At 38.8% G+C, this 7,509-nt stretch overlaps 1 long non-coding RNA gene across 1 annotated transcript; it reads left to right on the forward strand.

Moving 5' to 3' along the window:
- The first annotated feature begins 266 nt into the window (after positions 1 to 266).
- LOC125138518 lies at positions 267 to 2,010 on the forward strand. The gene is made up of 3 exons (XR_007137707.1): positions 267 to 308; positions 1,332 to 1,414; positions 1,588 to 2,010. It is a non-coding gene; the product is annotated as an uncharacterized LOC125138518 (long non-coding RNA).
- The last annotated feature ends 5,499 nt before the right edge of the window (positions 2,011 to 7,509 follow it).

Below are 7,509 nucleotides of genomic sequence, written 5' to 3' on the forward strand. Positions count from 1 at the left end.
GGCGTAAATCCCAGGGGGGGACGGAGGGGGCTCCCCCCCCCCCCATCCGAGGATTGACCCCCCCCCCAAAATTTTTTTTTAAAAATATCGCACTCTCTATTGTGAAACATATATGTATGTATACCTAAATAATTGTGTAAGTAGAAAAAACAAACGAACGCAAAAACTGCATTTAGGAACAGTTGAGTCCCCCCTCCCCTTCCTCACAATGGTTTGACCCACTGCCTGCTTTCCCAGGTCATCTCACCTACTCTGCACACATGAGTCAGGTGTTTGGCTGCGGCTCAGTTACTGTTCGACTCCATTAAGTAGGAGATTTTATCCACTTTAAATAAAGCGATTCTCTTTAATGTAGCTGATTCAGACTCGTTCATAAATCACTTGCGCCAAAAATGCTGATGACCGACGTAATTTACCACGAATCTGCTGTATTAGCGATTAAACTCTGACTTATCTAGTTAACGTTAGCTTGTTAACGTTAGCTTGTTTACGTTAGATTGTTTACGTTAACTTGTTTACAATAGCTTGTTAACAATAGTTTGTTTACAATATCTTGTTTACCATAGCTTGTTAACGTTAGCTAGTTTACAATAGTTTGTTTACAATAGCTTGTTTACAATAGTTTGTTTACAATAGCTTGTTTACAATAGTTTGTTTACAATATCTTGTTTACCATAGCTTGTTAACGTTAGCTAGTTTACAATAGTTTGTTTACAATAGCTTGTTTACAATAGCTTGTTTACAATAGCTTGTTTACAATAGCTTGTTTACAATAGCTTGTTAACGTTAGCTAATTTTAAATAGTTTGTTTACAATAGCTTGTTAACGTTAGCTTGTTAACGTTAGCTTGTTTACGATAGCTTGTTAACGTTAGCTTGTTTACAATAGCTTGTTTACAATAACTTGTTTACAATAGCTTGTTAACGTTAGCTTGTTTTATGAGAAATTTTATATTTATTCCCCCCCCCCCAAAAAAAAAACCAAAACAAAAAACTGTTAAATGAAATTTACACCCATGCTTGAGACTGTATCGGTATGTTTATGTACATCAAAGTGACCGTCCATTAAAAAACAAAAATTAATAATAATTAATACTATAAAATATTTTTATAAATTTACCAATATTCATTATAGTAATTAACAATTCAATTTCAGTTATGGAGGAAATCTTTAATGAGCTTTTTTTCAGACTTAATTACCTCATTATAAATGTACATTTGATTTATACATCTACTAAACGTACTGAACAAAACCATATTGAATGTATTTGCCAACAATTTGTTATTAATGTTGTTAATGACGTTGTTATTGTACTTGTTTTATGTGTGGAGTGAGTTTTAGGAGTGAGGGACGAATCCCACTGCTGAGTTCTCAGTAGAGACTCGAACAGATGTGTGGATGACGTAGGAAACCTGTAAGTGAAACCGAAGCCTGCCGTCTCAGCTGTAACTGTAGATATTCTAAATCCTCCAGGGATTTTTTTTATGTTAAACCACATTTACTGGAAAATTTACTTCCTTCAAGCTTTTGTTTTGACCTTTTCGCTAAACAACAACCGACCTGTTTTGTTTTTTGTTTTTTTTCCAGAAATTTCCCTAAACATGGAATATTAACGTATTGCTAACGAGCGTGGGAAGAAACTCGAGGTGTAACCGGTGATACTTAGACTTGTAATACAGTGAAACTGAAAGTATAAAGAATGTTATAAAGTTGTTCTGCAAGACTTCCATAAACAAATAGTCCTGAAGTTGAACATTAACGTTACTTTCATAATTTCCACTGATCTAGCTCACTGAACGTAGAAAGATGCAGTAATAAAAATACCAATCATTTCATCTCAACATGTTTTGCATCACTAAGCATCCAAATCTAGGGGGAACACGGTGGCTTAGTGGTTAGCACGTTCGCCTCACAACTCCAGGGTCGGGGGTTCGATTCCCGCCTCCGCCTTGTGCGTGTGGAGTTTGCATGTTCTCCCCGTGCCTTGGGGGTTTCCTCCGGGTACTCCGGTTTCCTCACCCGGTCCAAAGACATGCATGGTAGGTTGATTGGCATCTCTGGAAAATTGTCCGTAGTGTGTGAGTGAATGAGTGTGTGTGTGTGTGTGCCCTGTGATGGGTTGGCACTCCGCCCAGGGTGTATCCTGCCTCGATGCCCGATGATGCCTGAGATAGGCACAGGCTCCCCGTGACCCGAGACGTTCGGATAAGCGGTAGAAAATGAATGAATGAATGAAGTCATGCACTTTTGAAACATTTTAAACCCTGACAATGCCATGGTGCAGACGTGTGCACGAGCGGAGCATTCAGATGAGGACAGATGTGAGAGAACCGGACAGACTAAAACACTAAAGTGCTGCTGCATCACTCTCTTTTGAATCTCTCACTCTGTTTTTGCTCATTAGTGTGTAGAGAATCCCTGTATAAGCGAAGTTTAGTAACTAAGCCTTAGCTCCAGCTACATGTCTGCTTGTAACACACTTTTCCCCTGGACGTCTTTGTGGACGTTGCTGTTACGGATTGTTAGTGAGGTTTAATAATTCATCAACCAAAAGTCAACTTTCTTAGAATATGGCGGTACGATCCTGGAAACACAGCTTTATGATCCGTTACATTCTTGCGCTAAATCATTGTTGAGAAGAACTTTGGGTTCATTTTATACGCTTGACTGTTAGACCTTGTCGTTGAATCGTAGCTATTTGCTGGTTTTAAGGAAAGTATTTCAATTATTTAATGAATTAGCAATAAAAAAAAAGGCAAGACTATTTGCGACGGGTTGTGGGTTATTCTGGTTACAGGCTACAGTATGTACTCTGAGTTATAGGTTATGGATTATAGGCTTTGGGTTGTGGGTTGTGGGTGATGGATAGATGGATGAGTGTGTGGGTTATAAGCAGTTGGTTATGTGCTAGGGATTATGGGTTATGTTTTATGGTTCAGGGGTTCGAGCTATTGGGTTATGGGCTGTAGCCTGTAGACTATGGGATATGGAATATAGATTATTTGACATGTTTTATGGCCTTTTGGATATGAGCTATAAGATAAGGTTTGTGGGTGTGGGCTGTAGACTATGGATTAGAGGCTATGCATTATGAGTTATAGGTTATGAACTACGAACTATGAGTTATAAGATATGGTAGTAAAGTGTTGGAGGACCGTGTGTCCTCTGGCTTTAAGGTTTTCTGGTTTTAAGATTCTCACAGACTCGGCCTCATCTCAGTGGAGGTCCAAAATCTGGTGCTGGTACAATGTTTGGATGGCTTGAGATGGGTAGAAAGAAAAGGTGCCGACCAGCTCTCTTCCCATGATTCCGGCCCAAAACATGACTCCACTACCGCCTTGCTGACGTCGCAGCCTTGTTGGAACAGTGTGGACGTCCACCAACCATCCACTAGTCCATCCATCTGGACCATCCAGGGTTGCACGGCACTCATCAGTGAACAGGACTGTTTGAAAATTAGTCTTCATTTATTTTTTTGCCCAATGCAGCCGTCTCTGCTTGTGAGCGTTGGTCAGTGGTGGCCGTATAGAAGGTTTATGCACGGTTGCAAGACTCTGGAGGACTCTACTGTACATCCCGTTGTCCGTGGGACTCCAGAGGCACCAGCAGCTTCAAATATCTGTTTGCTGCTACGAAATGGTATTTTATCAGCTGCTCTCTTGATCCCAAGCATGGATCTGGCAGAAATCTTCCTCAATGTGCCTTTATCTGCAGTAGGGAGTTTTTCCTTGCCACTGCTGCCTGAGTCACCTCAGACTTGCTCATAGGGGAATAAATACATACACACTGTGAACTGTATACAACTAATAATAATCTAGAATTTTTATTCTGTTAATTCTTATTTCTTTTATTATTCGTTAATTCCTTTATCATTAATTATGTTTACCTTCTGCTCTGTGTTTATGTTCTGTAAAGCTGCTTTGAGACTATTGTAAAAATGTCTATTGTAAAAAGCGCTTTACAAATAAACTTGAAACTTGAGAACTTGAACAAACACATCTGTGCTATGATTCAGCCGCAAATCTCTTAATAGTGCGACGATCACGCTTAAGTTTTCGTGAAATATCTAATGTTTTCATACCTCGTCCAAGGCATTAAACTATGTCACTCTTTTCGACAGAAGACAGATCCTTTTTTCTTCCCCATATTGCATGGAAATGATTAATAACGTGGAACACCTTCCTTTAGTAGTTTTTCCTTCGATCGGGCTGACGCTGGTAACCAGATTATCACAGGTGTCCGAGATCGTTTTCAGCGATCAAAAGAGCCCTGAGACACAATGAGTAATATGAAATATTGAAATAGAATAAATAGAATTTGCCTAATAACAGGGTGTAGGAGATGCAGCTGGAAACATTTTCCATACAGATTGTGTATTAATTGAAATCAAGGTCACCGGGACATACCAGACATACCTCTTACCACAACACCTACACATTTCTGCACGATCGAATAATATCATTGGCCAACAAACCGCACTCCCTTCCTGGAAACTTTGGCTGGTTGAGGTTTCAGGGTGGTAACGAGTAAACAGAGCATAAAGAATCTACTTTAATCGTTGAGCCTTTCATTTGAATAGAATCTATTTTTAATAGAAAGTGAGCTTCAGGCTATTATTAGAAAAATCCATTGTATAAGATGGAACAACCAGATAATGTTTTCCGATGGGAATTAACACTGTTAAACTTAGGTGAAGAACACACACACACACACACACACACACACACACACACACACACACACACACACACACACACACACACACACACACACACACACACACACACACACACAGAGTTTATGCCCACTACATTATGTAAACAAATCACAACTATATGAACAAATCTCACTCCAGATTTATTCCCCTTCTACTTTTTTAATAAAAAAGGCTTTCCCTAAATGTTGAAGTGTGGTTGTGCATTCATTTATTCATTCATTTGCTCATTTGTTCATTTGTTTGTTCGTTCATTCATTCATTCATTTGTTTGTTTATTCATTTGTTCATTTGTTCATTTATTCATTTGTTCGTTCATTCATTCAGTCATTCATTCGTTTGTTCAGTCGTTTGTTCATTCGTTCGTTCATTCATTCATTTGTTCGTTCATTCATTCATTCGTTTGTTCATTCATTCATGCATTCATTTGTTCGTTCATTCATTCATTCATTCGTTAACTAATTAATTAATTAGCTCATTTGTTTGTTCGTTCATTCATTCATTCGTTTGTTCAATCGTTTGTTCGTTCATTCATTCATTCATTCATTCATTCATTCGTTCGTTTATTCATTCATGCATTCATTTGTTCGTTCATTCATTCATTCATTCATTCGTTAACTAATTAACTAATTAGCTCATTTGTTTGTTTGTTCGTTCATTCATTCATTCGTTTGTTCAATCGTTTGTTCGTTCATTCATTCATTCATTCATTCATTCATTCATTCATTCATTCATTTGTTTATTCATTTATTCATTTGTTCATTCATTCATTTGTTCGTTCATTCATTCATTCCTTCGTTTGTTCAAACGTTTGTTCATTCGTTCATTCATTCATTCGTTTGTTTGTTCATTCATTCATTCGTTCGTTTGTTCATTCATTCATTCGTTTGTTTATTCATTCATTCATTCATTCATTCATTCATTCATCTGTTCATTCATTCATTCATTCATCTGTTCGTTCGTTCATTCATTCATTAATTCATTCATTCATCCATTCATTCATTTGTTGGCTCATTCATTCATTCATTCATTCATTCATTCATTCATTCATTCATTCATTCACAAGAGCATTAGTGAGATCAGACTCAGATGCTCAGGATGCTGAGGAGACTCCAGTTCATCACAAAGATGTTAAGTGTGGTTGAGTCAGAGTCGGGGTTCTATGCAGGACACACAAGATCTTCACTCCAACCTTCACCTCCACACCTTGTCTTCCTGGAGCTCATCTGCCTTGTGCACAGGAGCATCGTCATGCTGAACCAGCACTTTCCACACAACGCTTCCAACTTTGCGATGAAGGTTTGGTGAAGTACCACACGAGTGTGATCATGAGGGGTGCATATACTTTTGGTCATATAGTGTATATCTATAAACAAATTCGATTGGCTGAGACACTTCGCACTGAGACTAAGACGACCCTGTTGGGTTATTACTTACTTTTACTTAATTTAAGCTGATGAGCTATTTCTAGTCACATTTATTATTATCACAAAACAAAAAACTCCATGGTAACAACACCCACGGTAACAACACCCACGGTAACAACACCCACAGTAGCAACACCCACCAGTTAATGAGCTGCTACTGTAGAAACATTTTAGTATTCATATTAAACTGAATCAGCACATTCTGAATAACAGAAACCAGACGTTGAATACTTTGTGGAATCAGATGCACAGTTTGTCCTCATTTGCCTACAGAAAATAAATACCACGCCCAAACACTCCACACCACCCCCACACCCACACACCCACACACACACACACCTTACATAACTTGTCTTTATAATTGCTGTGTCAGGTTTTGATTGACAGGTGTTCCCATAAAGGTACACAGTGCACCAACAGCAGATGACATCATCCTGTATCCAGGTGACATTATTACAGTATTACAGACGCAACACATTACCCATGAATCATCGTTCACTACTGACAGCGACTGAATATTAACTCACTACTCAAGTGAATGTTAATTAGACATCGAGCTTTGATGACTTTCTCTGTGTATCTGTTTTTCCTTTCCCTGTTAAGACCTGTTATTTTGAAGGAGACCTTAAACACATAAGACTTTTCTAAAGCCTTCATAACACGCTGCATGTTTTTTTTAGTATTTGTTTTTTAATGAAGCGGTGATGCAGGTTTTTTTGGTGTCTATATATAACATTAAACTGATTAAGATTTGAAGTTTTCACTTGTAAAAGAGCTGCATAATGGGAGAAGTCGTGACCTAATGGTTGGAGAGTTTGACTGTTAACCCTAAGGTTGTGGGTTCGAGTCTCGGACCGGAAATACCACGACTGAGGTGCCCTTGAGCAAGGCACCGAACCCCCCCAACTGCTCCCCGGGCGCCGCAGCATAAAAGGCAGCCCACTGCTCCGGGTGTGTTCACGGTGTGTGTTTGTGTGTGTGTGTGTGTGTGTGTGTGTGTGTGTGTGTGTGTGTGTGTGTGTGTGTGTGCGTGTGTGTGTGTGTGTTCACTGCTGTGTGTGTGTGCACTTTGGATGGGTTAAACACAGAGAATAAACCGCATGTATTTACACAGAGAATACTTAACCGCATGTCGCGTCACTTAAATAATGCTTTCTAGCAGTGTTATAAACGCTACTTTTATCACTGAGGAACAATAAAACAATTCCAACACAAGCTCTTTAAAACTGACAGATTTACAGACATCCAGATGTGGATTTAGGGCCATAATCCAACAATCCAGAGGTGCCAAGGGTGAGATGTGTAATATGAAAATGAATTTACTCAAAATCAAGTAGTGTAAATGTAACACTAGATGGCAGCAAACAC

The sequence above is a fragment of the Tachysurus fulvidraco genome, chromosome 14, assembly GCF_022655615.1.
Source record: "Tachysurus fulvidraco isolate hzauxx_2018 chromosome 14, HZAU_PFXX_2.0, whole genome shotgun sequence".
NCBI lineage: Eukaryota > Metazoa > Chordata > Actinopteri > Siluriformes > Bagridae > Tachysurus > Tachysurus fulvidraco.